The sequence below is a fragment of the Erpetoichthys calabaricus genome, chromosome 2, assembly GCF_900747795.2.
Source record: "Erpetoichthys calabaricus chromosome 2, fErpCal1.3, whole genome shotgun sequence".
Lineage (NCBI taxonomy): Eukaryota > Metazoa > Chordata > Cladistia > Polypteriformes > Polypteridae > Erpetoichthys > Erpetoichthys calabaricus.
In genome coordinates, this window is record NC_041395.2 from 94,518,074 (window position 1) to 94,527,361 (window position 9,288).

Consider the following 9,288-nt stretch of genomic DNA (forward strand, 5'->3'; position numbering starts at 1 on the left):
TTTGTTCAGTAAACAAACACTTTTCAATAAAGACACGCTCAACTCAAATGTGATTTATGGTAGCAATGGTTCACTTACTGTATATGGCAGTGAAGAGTTGATCTGTTATTTCAGTTCCAAAAAAATCCATTATAACAAAATGGAAAAAATATGGCATCACCACAAACCTAACAAGAGAAATTGCCCACCAAACCTCACAAACTGGGCCATAAGGGCATTAATCCGTGATGCAACAATGACACCAAGGAGCTGCAAAGAGCCACACGGAGTTGGGAGTATCTGTCCATAGGACCACTTTAAGCCATGCACTCCACTGAGCGGTACTTTATGAAAGACTGTCCAAAAAAGCTATTGATTAAAGAAAAAAAATAACAAAACACATTTGGAGTTTGCCCATCAGCATGCAGTGGATTCCCCAGACACTTGGAAGAATGTTCTCTAGTCAGATGAGGATAATATTGAACTTTTTGGACACCTTGGGAAACACCATGCGTGGCATAAACCCAACACTTCCCATCACCCAGAAACACCAGTCCTACAGTGAAGTAAGGTAGTGGTAGTGTTGAGAAACTTCTCCAGACAGAAACTTATAAAAATTATTTAATATTTTTAATGAGTACTTTACATTTAAGAAACCTTGCCATAAATTCCACAAAGCAGCAACTGACAAATGAAATGAACTTCAATAATGTCATTAATGGTTTTGCCAACAGAAAAGTAGTACTGTAGATTTATTGTTTAAATAGTTGTACATTGTATATTATAGATTATAATTAAATTGTAACTAATAAATTAAAATGAAGATAACATTTATGTATTTTCATTTTTTGCATGATATACAGTATATTATGTTTTATTTTGTAGGAAGTGGGGTTGCAAACTCAAAGACCACCCAAGGTGATAAAAAGTCTGCACCACTAATCTAACTTGAAGGAGTCGGAGCAGTTTTGCCTTGAGGAATGGGCGATGTTGCTTGATGTGCTAAGCTAATAGAGACATTCCTCAAGAGACTTGCAGCTGGAATTGCAGCAAATGGTGGCTCTGCAAAGTATTGACTTTGGAGTGTGAATACTTATGCACACTCAGTATTTCTGTTTTATTTTGTCTTAATTATTGCTTTTGTCACAATAAAAATATTTTGCACCTTCAAAATTGTAGGCATGTTGTGTTAATTAAATGGTGCTAGACCATTTATATAGTCACTTTTATATTCAGAAGGACATAAATTATGAAACACAAAAACACTATATAGCATTCTGTATCAAATGATTAATATTTTTTTTTACGATTCATTCTAAACAGAGCAGAGAAAAAGGAAAAATTTAAGAGGACTAGTTGTCTATTGTGGTGAGACACCCTGATTATGGGTGTTCCAGGACAGTTTCTCCTTCGGACCGACAGAGGGCAGCCCTCTTGGTTTCCAGCAAGGCCACAGGTCATGAGCATGGGAGCTCAACCATGCTGGGGCCCGAGGCCACCTCCAGGGGGCACATGGAGGTTTTCAGGGCCCTATTTGGCCGCACTTCCATCACGCCCGGAGCTACAGTTGGAAGAAGCTCGTTGGGCACCTGGAGTCCTGGGCCATGATCATATAGTGGTCAGTACTCTGTGTTGAAAAGGACACAGCCTGAGGAGGAGTGGAGGCAGAAGGACTGGTGGCAAAACGGACTGTGTTGGGCTGTGGTGATTTGTGCACTGTGAAGAACTGTAAATAAACTGTGTGCTGTGTGGCAATTGGTGTCCTGCCTGTTTGTGTAGGGGATAGGGCGGGTGTACGCGCCCTGGGCTTTCACACTATATAGAAACTTCAAAGTCAGCTGGAGGCCAGCTTGTGGCTCAGCTCCTTTCTGAACAATAGGCCAGTCTTACAGATTACAGTCTTAGTTGTGTAATCATTCAGGCTAATGTTCCAGATTAGTTTGATGTTGTAACGGACTGCCTTCTGAAACCTGAGTCATGTGTGGTTTCTTTGTTTTGTCCTGGACCATATCCACATTTCTGAAGGTGAAATAGATGCCCAGGCAACAAGGATACTAAGAAAACCAAAAATAATAAATTCAGTATCGTGTCAAAAATTGTGATAAAAATTCAACACACATTATGCCATTTGAACAGCCATCTATAAGGTTAAAGACTAGAGATTCTTCATGGCAATAGACTGAATTTACAGAATTCAATTTAATTGATTCTTACATAGGTGTGAGGAATTCTAAGTAGCAATACTTTATGTGACCACCTGTGGGAAATATGGTCACAAAGTTTTCTCACAAATGTCCAAATTTTAATTGGAGAAATCCTATTAATGTGTTTTCACTTCTACAAGACACTAGAGGGCAATATTTTATAGCTCCCAAGTGTATTAACCTCAGCTTGGGAGGAGAACCACTCTAGTTCTCAGCAGTGAATCTCTACATTGAGGGGAACGTGCTGCCACTGAAGACTCCAGAACTATTTACTTTAGGATGCCCAGAAGTAATTGTGGACCACCAGTTAAAATTCCTAATTCTCCTTTGGACTGGTAATCTTGGAGTTACTAGGTAGCTGGTTACAAGGGCTCAGCTAAGAAGAGATGGAGAGGAAGGTTAGAGTGGTAGAGATTATGGTTTTTGAGGAAGGTGTACAGGGAGAGGTAATTTTACTTATGTGTAGCCCACAGCCAGGTCTATATAGGTTGACCAATGTGGCATTAGGTGTTTATTTTACCCCATCTTTGTATTTTTGTCAATTCTTGTTGTATTTGATATATTATTAAACTCCATTTTGCTTGCCCCTTTGGTCTCCTGTGTCTGTTTTAGGGTTCAGATTATGTTCATAAGCACCCCCAACAGTCTACTAGTATGTTATTCTTAAAGGCAAACACAGAATCTATAAAGAGCAAATTGTAAATTTCTTTTTCTACTTCATGTCAACAAGAGATGGAGTTCCAGTCCCAGGACTTGCCACTGTCTCTATGGAGTTTGCCCATAACCTTATCTGTGTGTTAGATTAGTTGATCACTCTTACTTTGCTCAGTGTGAATGAATGTCGATATGTGCGACTACGTCCTATGATGAACTGTTAGCCAATACCGCATGGGAAAGACTCAGCTGGATTCAGTGAAATCAGCAATTGATGGATTATGTAACCAGTAAGGGAACCATTCAGAATGACACCACCATGTCTGACTTTATTTCTCCCCAAGGACTCCAGGTCTCAAGCTCAGGGTCTTGGGATTTGAGAACAACCACTTAAGTGAAAGCTTCACTGCTCAAAATGACTGTACGATGCACTCTGAATCCCGCAGCTCCAAGTGAGGTTGTGCAACGGAAGAGAGGCACTACCTCAGGAAATGTCTTGCTGGTGACAGTTTGTTCGGGATTCACTCAGGTGGGGAGGGGCAGTCTCAAATAAGAACATGTAACCTAGAGGGGTGCCACCCAAGCAAGTTTTTTGTTTGTGACAGATGTTTTATTTTATAATCCATCCATTATCCAACCCACTATATCCTAACTACAGGGTCACAGGAGTCTGCTGCAGCAAATCCCAGCCAACACAGTGCGCAAGGCAGGAAACAAAACCCAGGCAGGGCACCAGCCCACCACAGAGCACACCCACCACACATCAGACACAATTTAGACTCGCCAATACACCTAACCTGCATGTCTTTGGACTGTGGGAGGAAACCCATGCAGACACAGGGAGAACATGCAAACTACACGCAGGGAGGACCCGGGAAGCAAACCCAGGTCTCCTAACTGCGAGGCAGCAGCACTACCACTGCGCCACAGTGCCACCCTTTATTTTATAATTACAAACATTAATTAATATAGCATCAGACCTCTTTTGATAATGCTTTGTTTTCAGCTAATAATTAATTTTTATTTCAAAGGTCATACAAGTTTCTATACATTGTACCACAGGGTCATGGAGATGGAAGTCTCATATGACACATTTAATGAAGTCTTGTGTTGCTGTTCCTCCAGAGGACAAATGACATAGTGCAGACTGTAGTGGGCTGTCTTGCTCATGCACTAGTGGAGACAGGACCAGGAACATGGCCGATCATGGCATGGTGTTTTAGGAAGAGACCTAAAAAGATTCTGAAATAATACCAAAACCTGAGATTAGTAGTTGCTGTAGATGGGTTATTTAATAAAATAACATACTATTCTGAAACAAATTCAGTCAATTAAGGGTTGTGTGGGTTAGAGTCTTCTCCTGGCAGCACTGCACATAATGTATAAACTAACCCTGGACCAGGCACAAAGTGTACATATTAGCACATCCACACCAGCTCAGTTTAGAATTGCCAGCTTAGCTAAAATGCACATATTTGGAGATGCAGGATGAAACCAAAGTACCCAACAAAGATCTGAGTTCTATTCCATTTGATACCAGTACTATGCTAGCTACTGCACCACCATTTTGCATTGGTACTTCCATAAAATGCAGATTCTCCATAAGTGATTTAGACCAGTTGCAGTTCTGGTATGTAATATAATTAAATGTCAATATACATTCATATTTATTTACTTTGAAAAATAACTCATTTTTATGAAGTCGGCCTTTTATACTTAATATTAGACATCTAAAAAAATTTTCAAAGGAAAAACATGGAAAAAAAAGGTCAATCAATGTGTGTATCAGTGTCATACTTACAGTAATGAGAAAAATTTGTTTTTAATATTTAAAAATTGTGAATAATTTAAACTATGCAACACTTCCAGGATGAGCAGTATCATTTGTAGCTTGTTAACTTTCTTTCCTTCCTTTCTTTAGGAGTTGACTGTTCTGCAACCGTGACAGGTTCTTCAAGCTACAGTACCTCTGCATTTCAAATTGCTCATGGAATGTTTTTAAACCTTTTGAAACTTTCAAAAATCACAGTTGCATAACTAGAATAAAACAAACAGTGAACAGGATGCTAGTTACATTAAGCTCACTGTCAGTGGAGGAATGTTCTTAAGCTGTATGTTTCTCAAGTGTTCTCAATACCCTCACACAATAGCTGAAACACAAAGAACGTAAGAAAGTTTATAAACAAAGAAAGGTTGTTCAGACTATTTAATGTGTCTCTTTTGAAAACATTCAGGATGTTCCAAAGATGTCCAAGTATCCTATCCAGCAGTTTAACCAGGCAGTTTGTCCAACCCTTCCATTATTGTAACTTTGAGGAGGTTCCCCTTGTTGTCCTCCTGGTTCCTACTACTGCTGGGCTTCAAAACTGAGGCAAAAAACAATTAATAGGTTACTTTGTTCAAGAGGACTCCAAGCAGGTTTATGTAGAGTTATTGGTGCTTACCTGCTCACGACAACAGAGGATTAATTAATCACCTTATAAACTCGGCCAGCATTGAAGCAGCATAAATTAAGGCCTCAACACAGACCTTTTTTTTTTCCCTAGGTTAAATTTAGTTTTGTTCTTTCCCACGTATATTTTTATATATTGTTTATTTTAAAACTTGAGACATTTCTATTAAGTTTTACAGGACAGAGTCAGAAAGTTTAGAGCTAGTTGAGTACTTCCGGGACAAAATGAAAAAACAAATTAAAAAGACAAGGTAAGTATCTGTAAGGAATCATATACTGTAATGGGATGTGCCAGAATAGTCAGAGAGTTTGTGCAGAAGACATGGAAAACAGTAAATATATTAATTTGGTCCCTAGTGCTGAGTTTACACAGGCCCAAATCAAACACGAGCATGTCTGGGGGCTTATCAAGTTCACACAGGACACTAGAGTGTACAGTAGTTTTGTTTGTAGTCATTAGATAAGCTTGATATTCTACTAGTGTGACTGATGGGTCAGGTGGCACACAGCCTTGCTTCAGTGTCTGGCTCTTATAAATGGGCTGGTAACAATGGGGTGAGGCTTTCAAGATGGGGAGAACAGAATGGAAGTTCACCCAAGAGCTTTAAAAATTGCAAAGTTCCATCTGAGAGGCCAATGTATCATTCAATTTGGAGTTGAAATTTTTTTTTTATTGTTCCCCTTTTCTTTGGCCTTCACATGATGCACGTATCATTTTCTTACATCCATTTTAATTTCAGATCATTCCTTTATCTCTCTTACACCTGTTTTGTGTTCATTCCATTTTATACCACTCAGCTGAAAATGTCTCTGCAACTCCATCCCAAAGACCTTAAAATATGTCTGTATGGTCCTCTGAATTTACAGCATTTCTAATGGGTGTTTTTATGGTCTCAAATTCAAATTCAGACTCAAACTGACATACTCGTACATGAGAAAAAATTAATTACCAGTGGATTAATAATTAATTAATCCTGCTGATATTGAATACACATGAATATACATTGATAAATGTAAAAAGTAAAAAATTCCTCTCAGTAACTTTGTTATCCCTAAATGTCTGATGATGTGTTGTGTTTGCAGGGTCCAACCCCGTCCATCAGGCTGTGGCAGACACAAGCATGTTAGGTTACAGAGCTGAGCAGCCTGATTATTTTCCGTTAATATGGTTTTCAATCTCCGTGTATTATAAAATTGTAATGTATTTTATTCGTATTAGCCATCTGGTTGATGGCTTAGGTTATAGACTGCAAAAATGAAACTTTGCTTTTCAATTTTGAAATATTTAGCTGGAAAAGTGTTTAGCACATTATCCATTCCTGGGGTTAGTGTGTGACTCTACATTGGCCCACTATAAGTGTGTGTGGATGCGTGCGTGTGTAACTGTACCCTGTCATGGATTGGCCTCATAACCACAGTTGGCTCCCTATAATGCTGCCTCAGCACATGTGACCTTGAACTACATACTGTAAGTGGGCTAGAAAAGGATGGCTGGATGGATGATGTCATTCTTTGGTAATTTGTACTGTCCATTTTTGTGAATGTTTCAAGCTACTGGAAGACTGGAAATCAGTAACGATTTAATATAAAAATAATCATATGACAATTAGCTGCCTGAGTGGGCTGCTTTTGAAATATAAATTGAATAAGTGACATTGTGTGAGGCAGGTCCAGCTGCAGACCTCTGCAGCTCTGTGAGTCAGTAGCTCCGCTGGGCAGCCATTTGGATTGCAGGTTTTTGTCACCTGGTTCACTTGAATTGAGTCAGATAACCCCCACCCCTACCACACAAACCCCAATCTTATCCAATTTAACCAGGTGTTATACTGGCATATTATATAAAGCAACAACCTCCTTAATGGAGAGTTCTGGAGGTCCGCAGCTAGACTCTATTGCACTGTGTATACTTTTGCAATGGCATAGTATGTAACACTCTTCCAATACATGTACCCTGGGAATATCCTGCTATTAACAGGCTAATAATAGGCAAACTTGTTTACACTTAAAGTAACACTAGCGGTCTTTCTTTTAGCCTGTCATTATGTCTTACAAAATACTTTTTAAAGTAGTAAGCATATTTCCTCCTGCACTGATAAATCCACCACTTCAACAGTGCTGGTATTCAAGCCCTGGCGTCTCAACTTTGGAAATGTGCCACTTTATTGTGTACATATGGAAAACACTCCTCACTTTGATTCAAGGAGTCAAATGCTGGCAAGTAAACTGCACAGAAGAATATGTCTCAGTTTAGATTTGCAGTTTTTGGTCTCTCACTCTGCCTCTTTATTTAGATATCAGATAAGTTACAGCAGACCTGTATGCACTTGCAAAATTGACAAGCTAAGCAAAAGTCCATACATCACAGAAATGAACAGAGAAATGCAATAAATTGCCTTACAGTTATTTAATCGCACTATTCCTATTCATGTACTTCTTTCTCTTTATCTAAATGGAAAGTGCTAGCTTGAAAGTTATTTAGTAGTTTGTAACATGTTGATCAGCACTAATGCTAATATTTATAAAAAGAAAAATCTAATGAAGCAGAGAGAAGAAACAAACATGTGACTGCTCTTTCTCTCTCACACGCACACACACACGCACACTCCTTCCTTCCCTACCTCCCAGCTAACGTTCATTGGCTCGAGTCCATCCTGGCATGAATCACTCCTCCTCCTCTTCCTACCACATGTCCTCCTCCCATTTCAGCTGCTTCATTCTCCATTTTCTTTTTTCTCATTCAGTACTGCATTTGACACGCTGAATTCCTCCTAACAAATGACCTTTCATGTTTTTTCACCGGAAGTTTGTTTTACCTCTGGATTTCCATCTCTCTCTCTCTCTCTCTCTCTCTTTCAATTCTGTTGTGCTTTATTGACAACACATTCTGTATTGCCAAAGCATTACAAATCGCACCGAAAGGTTGATTCATAAAGAAATGTAGCAGATATTCCTGGAACCTTCTTTCTTTAAACTTTTTTTGCTCTGTTAATTTTATAAATCTGACAACTGTTTTTGGATCATTTGTTTGAGCTATGATTTTACTTATTACAACAAAAGATCAATGGCTTTATGAGGGGACTATGGATATTAACTCTGAACATCACGTCCCAGCGTTTCAAATGTCACTTATACTGTACATTTCGTGTGCAGGTCACTTAATAATATGAATATAGTTGACATCTGCAGCCCTCAAAACGAATTTACTCTTAGCTGTAATGGCTGCATATTTAATGCTGTAAATTTTTTTATAACAGTAGTCAGTGCTTTTCCCTCACTCCCGCTTCAGGTTGCTGTTTGTGTGGAGGCATGCCCCCTTGTCTGAGTGGGTTTTTAGATAGATAGATAGATAGATAGATAGATAGATAGATAGATAGATAGATAGATAGATAGATAGATAGATAGATAGATTTAACTTTATTTGTCCAAGGGAAATTTGACTTTTTACAGAAATTCAATAAATAATAAATAAACACACAATATGGTCTGAACACATACCAGAATGACTAAAAAGCAATACAATTAAAAAGAAAGAAAACGTCTGACATGGTAGTAGCAGTCACAATGAGGCATTATGGGATTTTCCTTGACACAACTCCAGAGATGTTGATTTCTATAACATGGTTGTTTTTAACTCTACTGAATCGGTCAGGTACGACTCACTACCTGCTGCAGTACTCGACGTATATAGTATTTGCAGTCCTGGATGTTGCATGTCAGCAAAATTCAGTGCCACATTGTTTGCTAGAGTTTAGTAAAGACAGTCCCAGTATGAATGAACAATGAAACAATGACAGTGTTATTCTAATTCCTGTTATTCCAGGATGTGTTTTCACACTTTTTACTGTATATGTGTTTAATTATTACTATAAATGCAACACATGTGCCTTTCAAGTCAGGTTACACAATTAGATGTTCTTAAGTAAATTATGTTTTATCTCTTATTTACTCAGCTACTATAATAATTATATTGTGTTTGATATCCTATATATAAAATAAACA

At 38.4% G+C, this 9,288-nt stretch overlaps 1 long non-coding RNA gene across 1 annotated transcript; it reads right to left on the reverse strand.

Moving 5' to 3' along the window:
• Positions 1-3,820: 3,820 nt before the first annotated feature.
• LOC114642843 (uncharacterized) lies at positions 3,821-8,109 on the reverse strand. Its single transcript, XR_003714602.1, has 2 exons — positions 7,908-8,109; positions 3,821-4,079 (listed from the first exon to the last, which is right to left on the reverse strand). It is a non-coding gene; the product is annotated as an uncharacterized LOC114642843 (long non-coding RNA).
• Between the last annotated feature and the right edge of the window lie 1,179 nt (positions 8,110-9,288).